The sequence below is a fragment of the Malaclemys terrapin genome, chromosome 1 (assembly GCF_027887155.1).
Source record: "Malaclemys terrapin pileata isolate rMalTer1 chromosome 1, rMalTer1.hap1, whole genome shotgun sequence".
NCBI lineage: Eukaryota > Metazoa > Chordata > Testudines > Emydidae > Malaclemys > Malaclemys terrapin.
Window position 1 is genome coordinate 17,132,926 of NC_071505.1, and position 22,753 is coordinate 17,155,678.

General features: G+C 46.2%; 1 protein-coding gene across 3 annotated transcripts in view; it reads right to left on the reverse strand.

Moving 5' to 3' along the window:
• Positions 1 to 8,591, reverse strand: part of GRM3 (glutamate metabotropic receptor 3) — a 151,961-nt gene extending 143,370 nt beyond the window's left edge. The window contains exons 1-2 of one of the 3 annotated variants that reach the window (XM_054017076.1): positions 7,553 to 7,789; positions 6,903 to 7,018 (exon numbers count right to left, since the gene is read on the reverse strand). The gene's annotated coding sequence lies outside the window, so the exon portion shown is untranslated. Of the gene's footprint in view, positions 1 to 6,902; positions 7,019 to 7,552; positions 7,790 to 8,509 lie in introns of those variants that run through there. The other 2 variants (XM_054017092.1, XM_054017082.1) reach the window with 2 other exon arrangements.
• Between the last annotated feature and the right edge of the window lie 14,162 nt (positions 8,592 to 22,753).

The window sequence follows — 22,753 nt, forward strand, 5'->3', positions numbered from 1 at the left end:
ATCACAGTCCTCCTCCCCTGCTCATTTATTTTTTCTGGACTCCATCCAGGTGTGACATTATCTAATTAAAGTATGACTGTGCAAACCATTGTTGCTACCACTATTATATAATTGCAACAAATCTTAGACAAAGTGTGACACATAGCGAGAAAGGGTTAAGCATTCTGCAGATCAGAGTCAACCCTTAGAGAGCTGTTAGAACACTATATGTATGCATTCGAAGAAGTGGGCTGTAGTCCACGAAAGCTTATGCTCTAATAAATTTGTTAGTCTCTAAGGTGCCACAAGTACTCCTGTTCTTTTTGCGGATACAGACTAACACGGCTGCTACTCTGAAACCTATATGTAAATAGTAACTAAGGCCATTCCATGCTAAGTAGATGAGAACTTTGAAATGCAAGCCTGTATTGTTAGAGAATTAAAGGTGATATTAATTGTATGTGTTAAATAGCTTGTTAAATGTTAGCCATGTAAACAGACAGTTCCTGCCTGTCACTATAGCTATTGATTTAGAGATCAAAAGGTAATATTAACATTTAGATGAATCTTGGATGAAATAATGTAATTGTCTATGTGTCTCGTTAAAGTTTGTGATAAACGGCTTAATGGATAATATTGTATGTTAATCTATGTAGTTAATTACCGGTGAGGTTTAGGAAACAGAAGGTTACATCAAAAGCCTACTGTTCACCCAGGACTGTATGGTCAAGTGGCTGTTAGAAAATTGTATAAAAGATCCTTGGTCCTGATCCTGTCACCTCAGATCTGCTTGATGCTTCAATGCAGGGGAAACTTAAGCCACAACACTGAGATCCCAGTTCTACCTGGACCACTCTGAATATAAAGATTGACTATAAGCTCACCATCTCTGCTATGAATCTGAATCTCAAGATTGACTCATGTCTGTATGTATACTGATCTTTTAACCTATACTCTCTCTCCTTTCTTTTTTTAATAAATTTTAGTTTAGTTAATAAGAATGGGCTGTAAGCACGTATTTGGGTAAGATCTAGAATATTCATTAACCTGGGAGGTAATGTGTCCGATCCTTTGGGACTGGTTGAACTTTTTTCTATGATGAATAAGATTTTCATTAATCCTCATCATATTTGACTTGGGTGTCTAGGTGGAGGCCTGAGGCTGGGTTACTTTAAGGGAACTGTGTTGTTGTTTTCTGAGTAACCACTGAGGTATAATAGAAGCTGTTTTGTGCTGGCTTGGTAAATCTAAGTATTGGAATATCCACCAGCTTGGGGGATTGCCTGCCTCATTCTTTGCAGTTCACCCTATCTGAGTGACCTTAGCTGGCTCCCCGGGGATTCTGGTCACACCAGGGCCCTCCCCTTTTTTCGTCCACTCTCTTCCTGAGTGATGCAATTTGCTCACACAGGTTTAGTCATATGAGCTTTACTCTGGTTCAGGGGTAGGCAAACTATGGCCCGCAGGCCGGATCTGGCCCCTCAGGGCTTTGGATCCGGCCCGCGGGATTGCCCCTTGTGACACCAGGGGCCCGCGCTGCTCTCAGAAGTGGCCAGCACCACTTCCCTGCAGCCCCCAGGCGGGGGAGAGGGGCAGAGGGCTCCGTGCATTGCCCTTGCCTCCAGGCACCGTCCCCTGCAGCTCCCATTGGCCGGGAATGGGGAAACCGCGGCCAATGGGAGCTTCGGGGGAGGTACCTGGAGGCATGGCAAGGGCAGTGCATGCGGAGCCCTCTGTCCCCCCTTCCCCAGGGGCCGCAGCACTTCCTGGAGCGGCACAGCGTGGGGTCAGAGCAGACATGCAGGGAGCCTGCCCTGGTCCTGGTGTGTGCCGTTGCCACCCTGGAGCTGCTTTAGGTAAGCGGCGCCAGCCCGGAGCCAGAACCCCCCCATGCACCCCGCCCCCCAACTCCCTGCCCTGAGCCTCCTCCTGCACTCTGCACCCCAACTCCCTGCCCTGAGCCCCCTCATACACGCTGCACCCCTCCTATGCCCCAATCCCTTGCACTGACCCCCTTCCTGCACACTGCACCCCCTCTCACATCCCGCAGTTCCTCCTGCACCCCAACCTCCTGCCCCGGCCCTGCATACAATTTCCCCACCCAGATGTGGCCCTCAGCCCAAAAAATTTGCCCACCCCTGCTCTGGTTTCTCTGAAAGAATTTGTAGGCATGCATGAACTTTCAATTTTTTCCCCATTTTCATATCTCCACTTGGCTGTCTGATATCTCCTTTCATGTGACTCACTACCACTTGAAATTCCTAGCGGTGAACATCAACTCCCTGAAATTTCCTCCATAAACCTCCCCCTTCTCCCCACCTCTATCACCATCATCCTCTCTACTGAATAAGATGGCATCCTTAATGTCATCTCTCCCCCTCTCCTTGCCAAATTCAGCAGTTGCTACCTCTACACCACCTTCAAAATTCACGCCTTCCTCGCCATTGCAATCTCATGCTTTAATTACTGCAGCTTCTCCTCCTCCACTCTTAACTCTCTCCACTTCCATCAACCCAAAATACAGCTACCAAAACCATCTTTCTTTCCCCGCTGCTCTGACCACATTTCAGTCATCCTTGAATCTTCACATTGCTCTTACACTTGCTCCAGGTCCAGCTTGGCCTTCTTCTCCTCACGTCATTTCTCCACTGACTGAAGCTCTTCGTGTTCCTCCCAGGCTTTATCACTCATCACCCCATTTTCCTCTTCATTCATTTCTGACTTTTGTGCCTATTCCCATGCCACCCATTTATACCTGAAATAACCTCCCCATTTGAAGGCTCTAGGGTCTCTCAGTCCCCTACAAGAAACCTTGGAAAAAATCTTTATCCATGAAGCGTTCAAGCTCTGCTGTGCGTTCCCTGCTTAATGCATATCCTGTCTTGTTTTTCCACCATCCTCATTTGTTCACGGAGTCTACACTCATCAAAATAAGTGGCAAAGCTCCCATTGACTCTAATGGTGCCAGATCAGAGCCATAGGCCCCATTCAGCAAGGTACTTAAGCGTGTGCCAAACTTTAAGCATATTAGCAGTCTCAATGAAGTCAATGGGCTTACTTAGGTGTTTGAAGTTAGGCACATGCTTAAGTACTTTATTGAACTGGGGCTTTCGATTGTAAGTTCTTCAGTGTAGACACTTCCTACTGGCCATTGCTGTGTACCTTTATGGTACAATAATGACCATCATAATGAGGCTGGTGTCTGCATCTAAGAACAGACTGTAGCATAGAATGATCTGTTTAGTTATCCTTTTACAATTGTGTTTTTATACTATTTTATGCTACAGGTTATGGGGTAGATCCTCAGCTGGTGCAAATTTGTGTAACTCCATTGATTTCCATGGAGTTATGCTGATTTACACCAGTTGACAACATGGCCCTATATCTATATAGTATGCAGACTGCTACCTAAATTTCGACTTAGTTCCATTGTAGCTGGTGCATAATGACATTAGAGTGTTTCCAATTATGTCATTTTAGCTTCATGGGGCCAATATGAAGATAAAAGGAATATTGGGATAGATCCTCGGTATAAATTCATGTAGCTCCATTGACTTCAGTGCCCATTGATTTCAATGGAACTACATTGATTTACATCGACTGATGATCCAACACCACTGAGTTAACACACAGCTTGAAACTACATATTATATTCCTTGTAATATTCGTGGAATATTGAAAAAAAATATGGAAAAACCCTGCAGTAAAAAAATACACGACGACAGTTTCCCAGACATTGGCCACTGGATTCTGAGCATACCAGAGGAGGCAGCGATAGCCTTGCCTCCCAGGTGGTAGAAACTGAAACATTTGTGTAGACAATTGCTTTTTTGTCTGTAGCACTGGAAAAACTCACACACACTTGCACTGAAGTTGTTCCCAGCCTAGAGTTGGATATTACAAAGCCTGTGAGAAAACCTTGTCTTTTGTCCTGGCGGTTCTACTATTCAAATAAAGAGATGATTTTAAATGAAAAGATACGTTTTACAAGACCTCTTGTTACTATGTCCCATTCCTTTCCACCAGGTTAGGGCTAGAGCATCACTCTGCAATCTGCCCTCCGGAAGGGGTAGCACATAGCTGCACTATCCCAGGGAAGAGACTATGGCTACATCTACACTACGGGGGGGGGGGGGGGGGGTGTCGATTTAAGATACGCAAATTCAGCTACGCGAATAGCGTAGCTGAATTCGACGTATCGCAGCCGACTTACCCCGCTGTAGGGACGGCGGCAAAATCGACCTCTGCGGCTTCCCGTCGACGGCGCTTACTCCCACCTCCGCTGGTGGAGTAAGAGCGTCGATTCGGGGATCGATTGTCACGTCCCGACGGGATGCGATAAATCGATCCCCGAGAGGTCGATTTCTACCCGCCGATTCAGGCGTGTAGTGTAGACCCAGCCTCAGTCTCTTGGCTCCCAACTTGTTCCATGGGGGAAACGAGCATAGAGAAGTCGTAGATTACTTCCCCCTCCGCACTGTGTGATGCACTGTTGGTGTGGATGGAACTAAAGCTCTGCCCATTCCCCACCCCTTCATGGGAAGGGGAGTAGTGGCAATGGGGAGGCTGCATGTGCATCCCATGCAAAGGAGTAAGGGAGCACCTTATGCCTCCATATTTCCCTGCATATGGCAAGGGACAATCAACCTTAGCTTCTGATCAAGAATGGGTCTGGATCACTTAGTGATAACCATCTGGTTGAAACCATCAGTAAACTTGACATCAATACTCAGAAAGAGAAGCCAGTCGATATTACATGGATTTCTTCACCACAGTTTGAACAACTCTCTGCACGTCTCATTATATAGGTTTACACACAAACAGTAATACTGTATTATCCTGTATTGTGCCCTGCAGTATCGATAACATTGCTGTCCAGCTTCTTGAGAGCTTTGGTGGGTGGGTGCTTTATAAACATGATTCATTATTATTATACTGTATGTAAGGAGAGACAAAGCTTTGAAATTCTGGTCTCTAATGGAGATTTAATAGAAAAAAAAATAACCCATCTATGGGTTTTCTGAACCATCCTAATAGAGAATGATCTTTCCTGCAGTAGAATCCTATAGGATGCTTCAAGAAATGTATTTAGCCAGGATCTCCTGCTTTACTAAAGTCTACAGGCTTGATTCTGGACTCACACTATTAAACTAGATCCTCAGCTGGTGTAAACTGGGGTAGCTCCATTGAACTCAATGACACCAGCTAAGGATCTGGACCATTGATGTCAAATGAATTACTCTTGATTTAAACCAGGGCAAATCAGATTAGAATTAAGCTTCATAGGGTTTTATAGTGATTCGTACAGAACCCTATTAGCAACAACACTATTAAATTCTATAGGATTTTCCCCTGGGGCTATCTTGTTTGCACAAAACATCTGTACAAATCTTCTTTTCAATATCAAGATGTAACAGTGTATCTTCCCTTCCCCTCACCCCATCACTTTACCCATTTCTAAATTAAATTCCACTTAAACAGCGCTTTGGTGTTTGAGTTTACTTTCAAAACTTGCTCCAGCACATATTATCTAAGTATAAAGATGCAAACAAGATCCAGAGAGGAACTTGATCCCCGCACCTTGCCAAGGATTCAATCTTTGAATGATAGCATTCTGTTACATTTACCAAGGGTGGCAACATTTACATTAAAAATCATTATTTGCAGAAGAGTATAATTAGGCCATCAATAAAAACAACTCAAAGAAAACAAACAGCAACAAAAAGCAGTGTCTCAGTGCAGGAGCAAGATTTATATTTTAATGTACTTGATAAAAATAGCAATTTTGCTTATTTTTAAGTTGCACAGCAGGGGGAAAATGGTGGGCATTTTTTACTTAATGTTGATTTTCATTCTTTTACTTCTAAAATGAGTAATCATAGAAACAAAGAGGTTTGGTGGACAGTACATTGATTGGTGTATTTTGGAAGGGGTGGGGGAAGAATGTGTTATTTCACAGTAGACCATAACCATTCCTATTATTCTGCTCGTTAATCAATTAATTAAGAAGGATTCACATTGATCATTGATCTATCCTTGAGGATAAAAGGCACTATAAAAAATTGTCCTAAAAAATGCCTTAACTAGTATTTTTGCAATTGCAACCCTCTTTAGAGTAACTTATGTTTTCTGATCATTGCATGTATAAAAATATGTAGTTAGTAGACTAACTCTTAATGGCTTGGAAGCATTAGAAGGGAAATGTATCTAGAAATGTATTGTCATTGTTCTAAAATATGTATTCAATCAGGTGGAAGATACACCTTTCAAATTGTTGTCATGCAGATTTAACCAACCTGAGACGTATTTACACAAGCTTAAATATTTGCTGGTCTGCGTCTTGAAGCAATTTGGTTTCACAACCTTCCAAGGAGGATTTTTTTTAAAATGAATCAACTATTTAGAATATGTTTTACATCGTCTTCAGCAAGTGACATAAAATGTGAAAAAGATGAGAAAAGTTAAAAGTAGCAGCTTTATCCTTAACTCAGACCAAAGTAGTGTTAGCCTGAATACTGAATGTTTGTGTTTTGCTTGGTTTGAATCAAAATGCTAAGATTACTGACATTTGGGGGATTTTTAAAAAAATATGTCCCTGAAGCTTTAGGATAACTTGGAAAAAGCGTACAGACACATAAATATATATATTATTTCTTGCTTCTGCACATATACATATTTATGTACACGTATATGCATAAAAATCACCCACCTTCAGAGAGTTGTTAAAATATATACTTCTATACACACATACAACACGACGATAGTTACGCACACACGGATAGATATATACGTATATACACATATAGATAGGCACACATATGGACACAAACACACATGTGTATAGACACACATACACATATGGACACACAGATGCGTATACACATGGGCACACACAAATATAGAGATAAAATACATGTACTCACACAGATATGCACATCTATGTACACACGGCTGGATACATGCACGTATAGTTATTCTATAGCTTTTACACAACTCCAAGCTTAGGGTCCTGGGAGCAGCCAAATCCCCGCAGAAATCTCTAAGGAGCAGTGAAACCCTGCCAATGCGCTGTGTTCCCCATATCTCTCCCTCCCAGCCTGCTCTCCCCTCCAGACAAGAACATGCGGTGAGCTAGGGGCCGGCTAGTAGCTTTCAGGCTCGCTTGCCAGTGGCCACCCGCGCTTGGGAACCAAACGGACAGTAACTTCAGTTCCCCCAGCGAACCTCTGGGCAACACCTGGCTGCAGATCGCCGTGCCTTAGGTGAGCTGGGGAGCCCGTTTCACTTACCGCCGCCGGGTACCACCGAGTCACGGTGCGGAGCCGACGCGACTGGCGATGGGTCTGCAAACCAGGGAAAGCCCCCGGGTCTGGGGTCTCGCGGGGTCCCCCCTGTCCCACCTGCCCTGTGCAGCGGCCCATTGCAACCCTCGATCACCTGCCCCCCTTCCCCGCCCGCCCGCCAATCCCCGCATCTCTAGGCAAATACACCTCCCCCCGCCGCTAACTTCCCCCGGGATCGCGCCGCAAACCGCGCCCGGGCAGCAGCAGCGGGGCCGCGGTCCTCGCCTTACCATGCGGGAAGGGACCTCCCGGCCGGCCGGCGCGGGTGCGCGGCTGCTCCTGGGCTCCGGATCGCTGCCGGGCTCCGCGCTCCCTCTCATGTGCCCTTTAAGATCCACGAGGGAGTTCGCCACCCCCCGGAAGGTCCAAACTTATGCGGGGAGAGGAGAGTCTCCCTCGTCCCCCCCGCTCTGGACCGAGTCCCGCTGGCAGCGCATCAAGGCCTCCCGTGCGCCTGGGGGTGGGTGGGGGTGAGGCTGGGGCCGGGGGGGGGGGATCTGCGCTCACCAATTAACCCCCCGCTTCCCTGCTCCTCGCTTCTCCTGAGCCCGCTTCCCGCGCACCGGCCCGGCTGGGGCTCGCCTCGGCCAGGCTTCTACCGGGGGCTCCCTGCTGCGGAGCCGCATCTTTCTTCGGCTCCTTCCTTCCCCTCCTTTCAGCTGGGGGGAGCTTGGTGCAGAGCCTTAAATTACCAGCCTGGCCGGAGCTGTCAAGAGAAGGGAGGCGAGGGGCAGATTGTGCAGGCTTCCTATTCCCAGCCAGCACCAGCTGCCTGCAGATCCGCGGGTGGGAGGTACGGGGGGGGGGGGGGTGTTAGGATTATTTCTCTAGGGCTAACTTTGAAGCTGGCTCTTGCTCTCGGCGCGGCCCGGCAGCTGGGACTGGCAAGGAGTCCTCGGAAGCAGGAGCATCCCGCGCTCCCATGCTGCTGGGTGACTGCATGAGCCACACACGGAGCAATGCGATTAGCTGCCCTCCCCACTGCTTTTCACCTGCACTGGCAGCCCGGGCCAGCGCGGGAGACGCTGCTATCGCCTAGCAACCCCGCATCAATCTTCTTGGGAGGCCCCCTCCTAAAAAGTTCTGATTGGAGGAAGGAGGAGGGGAGCCACACCCCTGCGAGGATGCTCTGGACGCTGCCTCTTTGTGCTTTTATTTTTTAATTATTATTATTTTTGCCTCCTCACCAATCCAGGAGAGAGTCAGGTGGAGAAATTCCAAGAAGGGGCTGGAACGCAGAGCCAGTCTGTCGGGCTGTCTGCTCCCTGTCTGCTTCTCTGTCTCTCTCTCTCAGCTGGTTTGAAAGATCTACTTTTGTTCTCTCTTTCTTTAAAGGAAAAACAGCCTCCCCCCGCCCCAACTCTGTCAGAGAGCAGCAAAGAGGAAAAATGGGCACCGGGAAAACAAGCCGGAGTGCAGCAAAGGCAGAAGACAGAAAGCCAAATCGATGTAAACAATTGAAACGGTGTAAAGATATATTTTCAAATAATCAGATTTCAAAGCAAAATTTGGCTTGAAATGCTTACCACCCCACAAACCTCAGAGGACAGTTCATACGGGGTAATGGATCTAAAGAGAGACAATTAAACATCCTGGGATGAATGAACCACAGGAGTCAAGGGGTGCAAATCCATTGACTTCAGCTAGGGTGAGTTTAAACAATGCTGCCAAGCAGCTGCATGGGGGACCGCAGTGTGATTTACTGCTCATGCTCCATTGCCGGGTGTTATTATGGAGTAAAAGCTGGCTGAGATAACAACTAGGGACATCTCCTTCATGACAGCTCCAGCTGGGATATTTTGCAAGTTTCCCAGCTCCTCCTGTTTAAGAGGAAACTTCTGGCCACTATTCCCTTAACTGAGCCTACAAACACAGCACCCACTATTTATTCCCTCCCCACTTCAAGTCAGGCCTGGCCTGGCCCCTTTCCCTTCCCTCAGCGTGTGTGATGTAGGAGTCTGGGGAAGGTGAAGGAAGACTCTGGAGCATTGCAGTCATAAGCCTTGAACAAGGGACTGTGCAGTGGGCCCCATGTTGTACGAAGCACCCCGATTCCAGTGACGAATGAAGCCAATTTAAAAAATAACCCTATCTCTGGTCTTTAATATTGAATGTTATTGAACCGCTGCTTGCTTTTGCGATCCTGCCCCTGCGTTTGAGCTACTTGGGCAATTGTACAGGAGTTCTGTTCCCAGGAGCCAAGGGCATTTGCTGAGATGTGCCTGCTAAACGGTTTCATTGCGGCCGTCAATGAAGCAAAGAGCAAACCACCAAGGGCTCTGTTCTCCTCTGGGCTTACACTGCTGTACATCAGGTGTAACTCCATGGGAGTAAATGCACTTCCACCAAAGTAAAAGAGGGGAGAGGAAACTCGGCCCCCAGCATTTTAAATCATAACTTTGTGGAGTAGCGAACCAAGCCCTGTTCACCTTGTTCACGCCGGTGAAGTCTGGCTGTAGCTAGGAATAGAGAGGGTCTGATTCTGCACTGACTTGCACCTTGTGTGGTCACTGTTCAAAGTGAGTGTGAAATATTACCATTTGGATTCATTTTAAACCCACTCTGTGGGATTGGCCAGCACAGGGGTGGATGGAATAAACAGGGTTCAAAGATACTGTGGGGTTTGTAACAGCGGGGAATTGGCATAGAGATGTCCTGGACACACCTCCTCCTGCCACCTGGCTGCCATGGGACACCCCTGACATGTCCACTGGGGGTAACTGCAGCTCAGCAAACTCTGGCCCTGGTGGAAAGGCCCCTAGCACCATCCTATGCCCCATGGGGGCTTCACAACTGATTTATGGCAGCAATGAATCAAGCCCTCTGTACATAGTTTGCACAAGTGTAAATAATGACACTGGGGCTTCAATTCCAGTTTTCACCACAGCCCCCTTTCACTGACTCTATTGTCCTAAAGGAGTCACTTATTGCTAAGGCTAAGATTTTGTCATGGTAAAAGTCATGGACAGGTCACGGGCAATAAACAAAAATTCACGGAAGCCGTGACCTGTCTGTGACTTTTGCTGCTGCATCTCCATGGTTTCCCCCACCCTGGTGGCTCAGAGCTGTGTGGTTCCCTCTCCGTCCATGGCAGCTGGAAGCTGCAGGGTGACCATATTTCCCCAAAATGGGCCACCCCCAGCCGCTCTTCCGAAGTGTCCCCCTTCCTCCATGCGAGGCTGTTGCCTGTTGCTGGAACCCTGAGGAGGGCCCCCTCAAGAGTCTATCACCTGTCCTTGGAACTTTGCAGGGGGCCCCCATCACTTGTCGCTGCTGTCGCCTGTCGCTGGAACCCCACCAGGGCCCTGCTGGCTGTCAGCTCCAGAGTCCTGCAGCCCCTGGGGCTGAAGCAGAGAATGTCAGGGAGGTCTCTGGATGCCATGAATTCAATGACTTCCATGACCTCATGTAGCCTTATTTATTGCTGATAGTACTGGCCCCCAGCCACAAGGTTGCAGGTTGGCTCTGTGCTCTACAACAGTGTTGTAAAGTTCAGTTAATTTCTGTCTACGAAGTGCTTTGAGATCCTTGGGCACAATAGCACATTCCTTGCACATCCAAACTCCAGTTGACATTACTGGGAGCATCGGGTGCTCAAAGCAGGATGGTCTCCTGGAGAGGGCACTAGAGACATTAGTGCTATGCATGGCTCTAGTTGAGACTACTTGTTCGATGCTGGGCAAATTGCTTAATCTCTCTGTGCCTGAGTTCCCTCTCTTTAAAGAAGGGATAACAGCTGCGAAGATGAAATTAGAGCTAGGCAGGAACTGGGATTTCTGTTCCAAGAAAATTTTGCATTTCTGATTTTTTTTCTCATTCTGAATCAGAAAGAAAAGCTGGAGATGTGAAATTTTCTGTAGCATTTCAAAAAATTCCATTTCAGAAGAACGAAAATGAATTAAAAAAATATATATCTGGTCCCAGGTCCATGGCCTCCCATGCAGCTCTCTAGCAGGATGCTAGGAACCTGGAAGCCCAGGGAACCCTAGCTCCAGTTCTTAGGAGCTTGGGGAGGTTGATGGGTGGATGAACTGGCAGGTAGGTAGGCTGGCCAATCTGCCTATCTGATTTCTGTCAAAAGTTTCAATAGCATCGACAAGGTCCTGCTGAATATTTTGATTCCATCATGTCATTTCCCAGTAGAAAACTGTTCTGCCAGAAAAATGTCAACCATCTCTAGATAAAATCCATTAATGGTTGCGAAGGGGGGAGGTGGGGTCAGATACTCTGGTGATGAGGGCCATGTAAGTGCCTCAGTAGGTAGAACAAGCATGCAGGATCAAGCCTCTAAGTGCATAATATTATTACTTAGAAAAACCCTCAATGTCTTAATGCTGCATCTGGAAGAAGGAATTTTAATATGAAATTTATTTTCCTATCTCAGTCTGGAAGGTATAAGTCAAGGGAAAATGAAAAGTGTTTTTCATGGGAGTGATTTGCCTTCATGAGCTATCCACTAGTGAAATACAGATTTTTACTGCTGTTGATTAAAAGCGAGATTAGTTTCAAATTGTCAGTTGAGCTCCCAGATAACATTTTCATAGTAACCTCTAATGAACACAGGAAATTGTTTCACAAAAACTCATAAATTTGATTAACAACCTCATGCAGGCCCAGAAACAAAAACAAAGGGATGGTTTCTTATTTTAAGTGGCTTTTATGATCAGCTTTAGTACCATACATTGGTCACACTTGAAAACTTGCTAATTTGACCTTAAATAACTGGTTCTGGTAACCTGCATATATGTGCAGTGTTTCCTATACTTGCTATAGGCAAGTGCTTTGCTGAATTGGGGTATTATATAAGAAAAATGGTAGGTGTACATGTGTGACCACTATATGTGATAATGATAGTAATAATACCTAGCTCTTATACTGTGCTTTCATCAGTAGGTCTCAAAGAACATATCTACATTGCTTTTTAAAATCCTTAGCGGTGAGTCTCAGAGCCCAGGTCTACAAATGAGGCTCACACTATGGTGCTAAAAACAGCTGTGTAGATGTGAAATTCACCACCCTCCCCAGGTTTGAACGTCTACATAGCTGTTGTTAGTACGGTAGCATGAGACCATTAAACCTGTCTGTAGACCCCGGTTCTGAGACTCGCTGATGCGGGTTTTAAAATGCAGCCTAGACATACAGTGGTTTGAGCATTGGCCTGCTAAACCCAGGGTTGTGAGTTCAATCCATGAGGGGGCCACTTAGGGATCTGGGGCAAAATCAGTACTTAGTCCTGCTAGTGAAAGCAGGGGGCTGGACCTGATGACCTTTCAAGGTTCCTTCCAGTTCTAGGAGATGGGATGGGATGGAATACCGAAAGGGCTTTACAGATGAGGTCAGCATCATTATCTCCATGTTACAGATGGGGAAACTGAGGCACAGAACAGTGACATGACCTGCCCAAGGTCACTCAGCAGGTCAGTGAGCAGAGCCAGGAATAGAGCAAAGGACTCCTGAGTCCCAGACCAGTGCTCTAGCCACTAGGCAATATAACCTCCTTAATTAATTATAGGAGATTAACTCTAGGCGACATCCACATTTTTATTTTTAGGGGCAAATCTCTTCCCCAGCCCTGAGCTTGAGTAACATTATGGGGATGGGTGGGAGCAATTTTCCTTCCCAGGCTGTGGAACAGGAGGAGGATAAGGTAACACAATCCTGATTAGCCTAGGGCTGGATCATGGTCCATCTTGCAGGCCAGCTCAGGACATAAGGTGTTCTGTCACTCCCCTGCAGTGGCTATTAACTCACCTGCAGAACACTGTTCTCCCCCCACCCCCCACAGGTTGGAGGGCAGCAGGCCAGGGGGAGAGTGGGGAGAAGTATGATGTACCACACCAGGTGTGGATGTGCACTATGGAAAGGTCTGGTGCAAGGACTTAGGGCTGGTCTACACTACAAAGTTAGATCGGCTTAACTACATTGCTCAGGGCTGTGAAAAATATCACCCCCTGTATGATGTAATTAAGTCGACCTAACCCCTGTGTAGATACTGCTACATCAATGGAAGAATTCTTCTGTTGACCTAGCGACTGACTCTCAGAGAGGTGGATTTACTACAGTGATGGAAGGCGTCTTCCGTTGCTGTAGTAAGCACCTACACTATAGCGGCGCAGCTGAAGTGTTTCTAGTATAGACATACCCTTAGGCCATGTTTGCACTACAAAATTAAGTCGACCTAACATACTGCCGCCCCAGTAATTACATCACTTGTGTGTGTCTACACTTTGCTCCTTGAATTGGTGATGTGTGTCCTCACCAGGAGAGTGTGTATCAATTGCACTGTCAATGTGGGGCATTGTGGGAAGGCTCCTGAAATCCAGTAACAGTTGACATAAGCAACACAGTGTCTACACTGACACTGCATCGACCTAACTCCATCAACCTTGACTCTACGTCTCTTGGGGAGGTGGAGTTATTAAGTCGGTGTAGGTGGGCAGTTATGTCGGTGGGAGTGAAATTTAAGTGTAGACACTTCCATAGTTAGGTCGACGTAAGCTGCCTTGCATCAGCCTAACTCCGTGGTATAGACCAGGCCTTAGAATAGATTGTGACTCTCTGAGTCTCTTTGTGGGACATCTCTGGGCAAAGTCACACAGTTTAGCCCTCAGTAAGGAGATGTGTCACTGGTATCTACCCTGATTCGAATAGTCATTGCTGCTTACATTATTTTTCACCTCTTCTTCTCCCACACACTAATATTCAGAACCAATGGGCTTTCTAATCAAAACCAGACAATCGTTCTGTTCTGTCTATCAAGTAGATTACTGGATTCTGGATACTGGTATTATCCAATACATTTTGCTTTTGACTTAAGTCAGCTTTAGGCTTCTGGGCATTATATTATATTTATTAGTATTCAAGCTGTTACCAATTTTGTTTCCTTTAAATGCATGAAATATTTCCCTTCCCCACTCCATAGGAATGACTGCATTTACATATTTTCTTTAAGGTGCTTGCGAATTATGGACAAGCCGGCTTGTCTCTTGGGGGTTTATGCAACATTGTCAAGATCTGAGCCACTTAAAACATTGGCTGCCTTGATATAAAGGATTGTTTGTGACTCTAAAGTGGTGTGTTTGCCAAAGAGTTCAGCACAGTGCTGTCAGGGACAATGACACAGATCCATTTCCTTTATAATGCTATCATATCTATGACCTACCACATACAAAGCGAGGCAAAAGATCTACATTTTCCCATTAACTCAAGATAAGGGCTTCCTGTGAAATAAATACACTCACAGCCCATAGGCAACAGCTTTGCAAGTCTGAAAACTCCACTTTAGCCTATTTTTATGATGTCAGTAAGTGTATTTCAGATTCCCCTCACACTGAGAAGCCATCTGGACACACCACTGTCTGAATATCCTGCTGAGAATTTGCATTGCCCCTTGTTGAAAACGGAAGGCTACATTTATAAGTAGGACGTTTGTTAAGTTCTTCTGGTCAATGATATTCTGACTTTTTTAAAATTGGGTTAGGATTTTGTCTTGCTATTTTTTTTTTTGGCCATGATCATTTTAATAGCATTCCCTTCTCAATACAGGTAGGATGACATGGTTAAAAAGTTTGCATAAATGGGCAAAGCTCCATTTAAGTCAATGGAAAATAAAATTGGGAAGAGCGAAAAGTCACAGGCTGAGGATCTGGCTTATGTTTTAACAGAAGCAAAACGTTTTTTCCAAGAGAAAAACATTTGTGCTCAGGGTTCTGATAAAAACACGGATTAAAACATGGCAAGGCAGAAGGCAACTCAAATATTTTTCAACTATTTTAAAACCTCCATTGCGTTCCATAATCTTCTGCGGAATAAAGGTGTCTCCTCTAATTTAAAGAAAAAAGAAGCAACCCTTTGTAACTACAAGAGAATGGAAAGAATGGTATGATTTGCTTTACACACAAAAAACTATGTTCAAAGAACATTATTAGGATTGTAAAGTCAAGCACTCAAAAGGTAGGATATGTCAGAATGAAGGTTGCCTGTATAACCTTAATTAGGCCCCCTTGTGCATATGCATTATGATACAGCCTTAATTACATGACCACATACTATTTTTTTCACAGGACCCTGCTTTATTCAGTGCACAGAATGGATGAACAGCTATTCAATATTTTTTTTAGCCTTGTTGTTCTATTGTGGCCCAGACCTTATTACTTCACACTGTTCAAACACTGTCATGAATACAGAATTATTAATTTCCTAATGGCTTTCTTTATGGAGCTCATAAGTATTATATCCATGTGCTTCACAACCCTGCCCCTCAACCCATGAGATGCGGGAGTGGTATTATCCCCATTTTATAGATGGCCAACTGGGGCACAGAGAGATTGAGCTCAGACGTGTCCACTAATTTGGGGTTCCCAATTTGAGACCCCGAAGACCTGATTCATCAGAGCACTTAGCATTATATAGCACTTTATGTGTTCAAGGCACAGATCCTATTGACTCCAGCTGCAGCTGTGAGTGCTCAGCACTTCGGCAGATCAGATCCCCCCACCCCCCAAATAATAATATAACAAAATTCAGCCTGAGGCAGAGACCTGGCATGGAAACCTACACAGATAATAAAGTTTTGGCAAAGCTCTAAGCAGCAGAAAACAGAGATTTATAATGGGAAATGTCAGGCAACCTTCATAATAGGTGATCCTACCAGCCCTTGCCTATAGCAATAAACCATTTATCATGTTTTTAATTATGGAGTGGTAGGGTCACCAGGAGTCTTGTTTTCGACCAGAATGCCCGGTTAAAAAGGGACCCTGGCGACTCGGGTCAGCATTGCTGACTGGGCTGTTAAAAGTCTAGTCGCCAGAGCAGTGGGGTTAAGGCAGGCTCCCTGCCTGCTGTGGCTGTGCACGGCTCCCGGAAGCAGTGGCATGCCCCCCTCCAGCTCCTAGGCATAGGGGCAGCCAGGGGGCTCCACGCATTGCCCCTGCCCCAAGCACCAGCTCCACAGCTCCCATAGGCCAGGAACCACGGCCAATGGGAGCTGTGGGGTTGGTGCCTGCATATGGGGCAGCACGCAGAGCCACCATGTGCCTCCATGTAGGAGCCAGAGTGGGGACATGCCGCTGCTTCCGGGAGCTGCCTGAGGTAAGCACCACCTGGAACCTGCACCCTTGACAATCCTCTGCCCTAGCTCTGATCCCCCTCCCACCCTCCAAACCCTTCAGCCCCAGCCCAGAGCGCGATTCTATACCCCAAGCCCCTCAACCCCAGAGCCAGCACCCCTAGCTGGAGCCTCAGAGGAGGGCCAGGGCAAGGGTGTTTGGTTTTGTGAAAGTAGAAAGTTGTCAACTTTATGGAGCACTGTTTGTTGGAAAGACCAATTAACAAATGTCAGCAGCCCGATCAAAAGCCCAGTGAAGTCAGTGGGACTTTCTATGCAATTCACTGGGTTTTGGAATATGGCCTTAGACAAAAAGAACTGTGTGGGCCCCATTAAAGCCAAAGACTTAGGGAAGCGCTGCTTTTGAAAAAGATCCTCTCTCTTTCCTGGGTCACCTGGTAAAGAATTAGCTGCTTTCAACATTTCATGCGATTTGATGAGATGTTTCCTGGAAATGCTGAGCTTTTCATGTTTTGTAGCTTTTTGTCCATTAAAGTTTAATCTTGAACATTTAAGTGACCATGCGAGAGGCAATAATAATAATAATACTCAGAGCTTCTAGTTTTCACCATTAGAGCCTCAATTAATCCTCTGAACACCGCTGCGGAATTATTTTACAGTTTGAGGAAACTGGGGAAGAGCGATTAATGGCCCTATGATGCAAATTTTACTCTCATTAAGCAGTGCTTGTGAGAATAGTTCCATTGACTCTAAGTGAGTAGATCTGATTATCCTTTCATTTACACTGATGTAAATTAGAAGTAACTTCAATGAAGTTAATGGTTTTATCCAAGTGTCAGACTGTTGTGACGTCACAATCAGGGCCAGCATTAGTAAGGGTTGCAGACAGGGCCGGCTCCAGGCAACAGTCTGGCAAGCAGGTGCTTGGGGCGGCCACTCCAGAGAGGGGCGGCACGTCCAGCTATTCGGCGGCAATTCGGCGGATGGTCCCTCACTCCCGCTCAGAGCGAAGGACCTCCCGCCGAATTGTCGCCGCAGATCGCGATCGTGGCTTTTTTTTTTTTTTTTTGGCTGCTTGGGGCGGCCAAAACCCTGGAGCCGGCCCTGGTTGCAGAATGAGGCCCTAACTAAACCATTCAAGATGACAGGGGGGAGTCATTGGCAGGCCAAGGATGGGTGCCGATCCTATACTCTAAATGCTCTCATCTCTCTCAATGCAGAGACAATACAGAATTACGTAGAGTGGGGTTTTCTCGACGCTTTCTCAGTATTTAATAATTAGTTATTCCCACCTAGTAACCTCATGGTTATGATATTTTGATGCAATTGGGTGGTGCGTTTCTATGGTTTGTGAGAGAATCTATTAATTGGAAATTAGGAATTGGCAAACTGATGATTCAAAATGTTAGGCTCGATTCATAAGTATGCTCTGGCTGCTTTGTGCTACTCCATAGATAGAAAACAGCTGTAGACCAGGATTAAGTGGCCTGTTGGGCTGGGATTATGGCGATGTTGTATTGCTGACGCAGTGCAAAGCAACCAAGTGCAATGGGTAAATGTGGGCCATTGTATTGAAAAGGATTCAGACTTTCTAATTGGATATTGTAGTTTGTGGGAAGTGCCTAGAGCTTTGGAAAAGCATCATATAAACATAAACACAGAATTTAGTTAATCCACCTTTACCGTGAAATACTCCAGCAATAGCACTTGATATTGCAATGTGCTAAGAACTCTAGCCCTTATCCAGCACTTAAGCACATTCTTAACTTGAAGCCCATGAAGTAGTCCCAAGCTCATGTTAAACATGCGTGTAAGTGTTTTGCTGCAGGGCCAGAGAGCTCAGCACCTAGGAGGATGGAGCTCCCAATGACCATGCACCATTCTGTTTTAGTTCTGAGTCATACAGGCTGCACCTTGGTATTGTAAAGTCTCTGGGGAAGGGTCCAGTTAAATGTGCATATTCTACACACTTCACTTAGCATTCAGAACTGTGTTCACCTACACTCCTGTCGAAACAGCAGGACTCCTCCTGAATTCCTTGCCCACTATAAATCTCCCACGGGCTTCAGTGACCATTTGAATGTACAAAGATTGCAGAGTCAGCTCCAATAATAAGCTATTCCAAAAGAGCTCTTTTGTGCCCTGTCAGACCAGCCCAGTTTTGGGGGCAGATCACCAGGAAGGCTTGGGCTGCCAGGAAGCAAAATGCTCGCTAGATCTCTCTGATGTGTAGGGGGAATGCACCTGCTACTATAACCCTGTAAGGGGTGCAACCTCTTGTTTTCTGCTTGATGGTCCAAAGAACTGTTGCAGAAGAATGGAGAGTCATGGTCTGACCCAAGGGATGCTGGTGGGATCAGTGCCTGCATTCCCTTAAGCACTGATCACAAGGAGTGTCCTTCTACCTGGATTTTACATGCGCTGCTCAGTGGGAAAGGTAGAGGTGGGGGGCAGAAGGATCCACGGTGCGTCCAGGAATGGCCAGGCAAAATATGACCTGAAATAACCCTAAAACAGGATTATCACAATGTGTATATACACATGTAAAGACTTGAGGTAGCACTGTCTTCAGAGATGATTGTCAATGCATGTATTTACTCTCCTAATCTGCTAGTCGCAGATGAATAATAAAATGCGAATCAAACAGAAAAAAAAGACATTTCTGAAGAGCAAATAGAGACCTCTAAATGGTACGTGAAGGTAAGCAGTGCGTGTCTATATACTCAGCTAAGATAAGGTGTTTTCTTCAAAGTAAAAGATATGAAGGGTAACTTTGAAGTTAAATAGCATGGGCCAGATCCCTAGTTGGTCTAAACTGGTGCAGTTCCAAGTTAGTTTCCAGGTATGTTATTATTAATTATTTGAAATACAGTAGCACCCAGAAACCTTAACTGAGGCTAAGTCCCATTGTGCTAAGTGGTGTGCGTACACTTAGCCCTGGTCTACATTGTGGGGGGGATCGAGCTAAGTTACGCAACTTCAGCTACGTGAATAACGTAGCTGAAGTTGACATACTTAGATTGATTTACCATGGTGTCTTCACCACAGTGAGTCGATTGCTGCCGCTCCCCCATTGACTCTGCCTGCACCTCTCGCGGTGCTGGAGTACAGGAGTTGATGGGAGAGTGCTCAGGGGTCGATTTATCACGTCTAGACTAGAGGTGATAAATCGACCCCCGTTGGGTGATCGCTGCCCGCTGATCCGGTGGGTAGTGTAGACATACCCTAAGTGTTTGTCTTCACTGCAAAGTCAACACAGGTGCTGTCCCCTAATTAGAGTCCCATCCACTCATGAATCCCCTTCCCGGGAGTGCTGCGCTGCTTTTAACTTGAGTTCACTGGCCTGAGAGGGGGTATTGTCTAAAGCTCGAGTGAGCCCGACTTGTCAGCCGCTAACAAGACCACTCTATACTGTGGACATAGGTTAGTGCTGGTAGTCCTCCAATGCCTTGCCACAATTCCCACCCCCCCACACACACACCATGTGCCCAGAAAGGCCAGGCAAATTTTCCTACAGTTCACTGAGGAAGTATTCATAGAGGGGCTCAGCTACCATGGCATGTGCCCACTAAAGTCTTAGTGCCACACATGAGCGAGTGCATTGCCTGCATGGACACAGCTCTCAAGTGTTATTTCACAGTGTGGCCGCTCTCACCGGAGCTCCGCTGAGTCAGAGTAACTCGAGTTAACGCTGCAGGGAAGGCAGAATGAGAGACAAGTCCCTGCCCCAAAGAGCTGACAATTCCATTGATAAGACAGACAAAGGAAACATTATTCGCCCTGTGTTCCGGAAGGGGAGCTGAGACGCAGAGAGATTGATCAGAGCCAGACTCTGAGATGGTGTAAGTCAATGGAGCTATGCTGATTCACACCAGCTGAGAATCTGAGCCAAAGTGTCACAGACAGAGCCAGGAATTGCATCCCAAGCCAGTATCTTAACCACCTACCCTTCCTACATGCTACTAGCACCCTGACTTACTGCAATGGAGGAGACTTTAAAAATCCCATTTACTTTCCACTATTGACGCTAAAAGAACAGGAGTACTTGTGGCACCTTAGAGACTAACAAATTTTATGATTTTTTTCATGAGGTTGATGGATTTCCACTCCATACGGCTAAATGCAGTGCCTTGCATAATGACAGGTTTCAGAGTAGCAGCCGTGTTAGTCATTGCATAATGACTCTGAAACCTGTCATTATGCAAGGCACTGCATTTAGCTGTATGGAGTGGAAATCCATCAACCTCATGAAAATACTCGTAAATTTGTTAGTCTCTAAGGTGCCACAAGTACTCCTGTTCTTTTTGCGGATACAGACTAACACGGCTGCTACTGTTGACGCTGTTTGTTTACTTTTTGTGGGCACAGGACAATGATGATAGACTGGCCAGTATCACTTAGGTTTATATAGAGACTTCCCTAGTCAGTTGCACATGTTTTACTGCAGCGGCATTACACTGAAATGTCTGGACTGCAGACAATTCTGGGGAATAATTCAATTCAAAAGGGAACATTGCAGTGGAGCTTTTCAAAATTAAAAACAAAAAAATCCTGTCCATCCTCAGATTTTAAAATCTTACTTTTACAAGATCAAAATTTGGCGTAAATTTGACCTGGTGGCATCCCTTCAATAAATATGCAGAAATAGCACATCTCCGAATAAAATAAAAACCACATATGGCATGGCTTTATTTTGCATTTCTGTGTTACTTTGGCTTATGCACAAAACGGAAAATGGTTTTTAAAAAGAAGCAAATATGCAGTTTTGCTATGAACATCAGACATAAATATTTCAAACATTACTATAATTATGCTCACAGTTCATCTTTTGGCCAAACTTAGGCCTGGTCTACACTGCGGGGGGGGTGTCGATGTAAGATACGCAACTTCAGCTACGGGAATACCATAGCTGAAGTCGACATATCTTATTCCGACTTACCTCCCGTCCTCACGGCGCAGGATCGACGGCTGCGGCTCCCCCATCGACTCCGCTACCGCCACTCGCTCCGGTGGAGTTCCGGAGTCGATGAGGAGCGCGTTCGGGGATTGATATATCGCGACTTAACGAGACACGATATATCGATTCCCGATAAATCGATCGCTACCCACCAATACGGCGGGTAGTCTGGACGTACCCTTAGGCTTGGTCTACTCTACCAACTTAAGTCGGTATAACAACATCGCTCCTGGCTGCGGAAAAGCCAGAGTGATGCAGTTATAGCGAATTAATGCCCTGTGTAGACAGCGTTATGCTGATGGGAGGGCTTCTCCCATGGACATAGCTACCACATCTCAGGGAGGTGGAGTACTTATGCCAATGGGAGAAGCTCCTGTTATGGGAGTTGATAGCTGTGTGGTTTACCATGAGCTGTTGACTGTCTTACCTGCATGCATGCTGCCCACTAGCCCATCTCCCTAAGACTTACTCTAAAAAGCCAATCACCTGAGATGCTGTAAAAAAAAAATCTGCCACATATATGTTTCACCCCTAAATTTGGATTTCTCTCCTTTTCCTCTTCCCCTAAAATGACTCCTGCCTCAGAGCCAGGAGGGACAAGATTCAGGTCAGATTTCAAGCAAGATTTCCTACATCAAAAAGTGTCTCAGTTTTGAAGTCTGATGTCTGCCAGCCCTCTGGGATCAGGAATGGGAGGTTTCTACCAGGAGAAAGGAGGAGTCACAGCTTTCTGATGGAACTCAGCACCCCTTTTAGCCGTGGAAGAACCTGAGCAAAGGCACCATGAAGGTGCCAGTTAGGGATGGCTGGGGTGGTGAATGATCTCTCCCCGCCCCCACAAGGGTTTCTGCACTTGCTCTAAGTTCCCTAGGCTGTACAGCTGGGGTTGTGGTCCGTGACCCAACCATTTTTAAGCACTGGTCCCACATTAAATTAGTACAGTTGCTGTTGGAGCGTCACTCCGGCTGAGTGGTTGCAATGCCACTGAAATTTCACTCAGCTGTCCCCTGCCCAGATGGAGGGGCAGCCAGGCTAAATTTCAGTGGGTGGCATTGTGACCTGGCACATGGGGTCACAATGTTACTCAAATTTGGCCAGGCCCCCCATCCATCCAGACAGAGAGGTGGGAGGGCGCATGGGTGGGGGGTGGCTCCTGTTCCTGTCTGGTGGAGCACAGAGGAGTCTGCCAAGAAATGGACTCTTGGTGACTCCAGCTCATGGGTTGTGTGGGTAAGAGAGAGGGGAATCTCCCTGGTGGAGGGAGACCTGGAGTCCCTGGGTGGGGTTAGGGTGACCAGACAGCAAATGTGAAAAATCGGGACAGGGGCTAGGGGGTAATAGGAACCTATATAAGAAAAAGACCCCAAAATCAGGACTGTCCCTATAAAATTGAGACATCTGGTCACC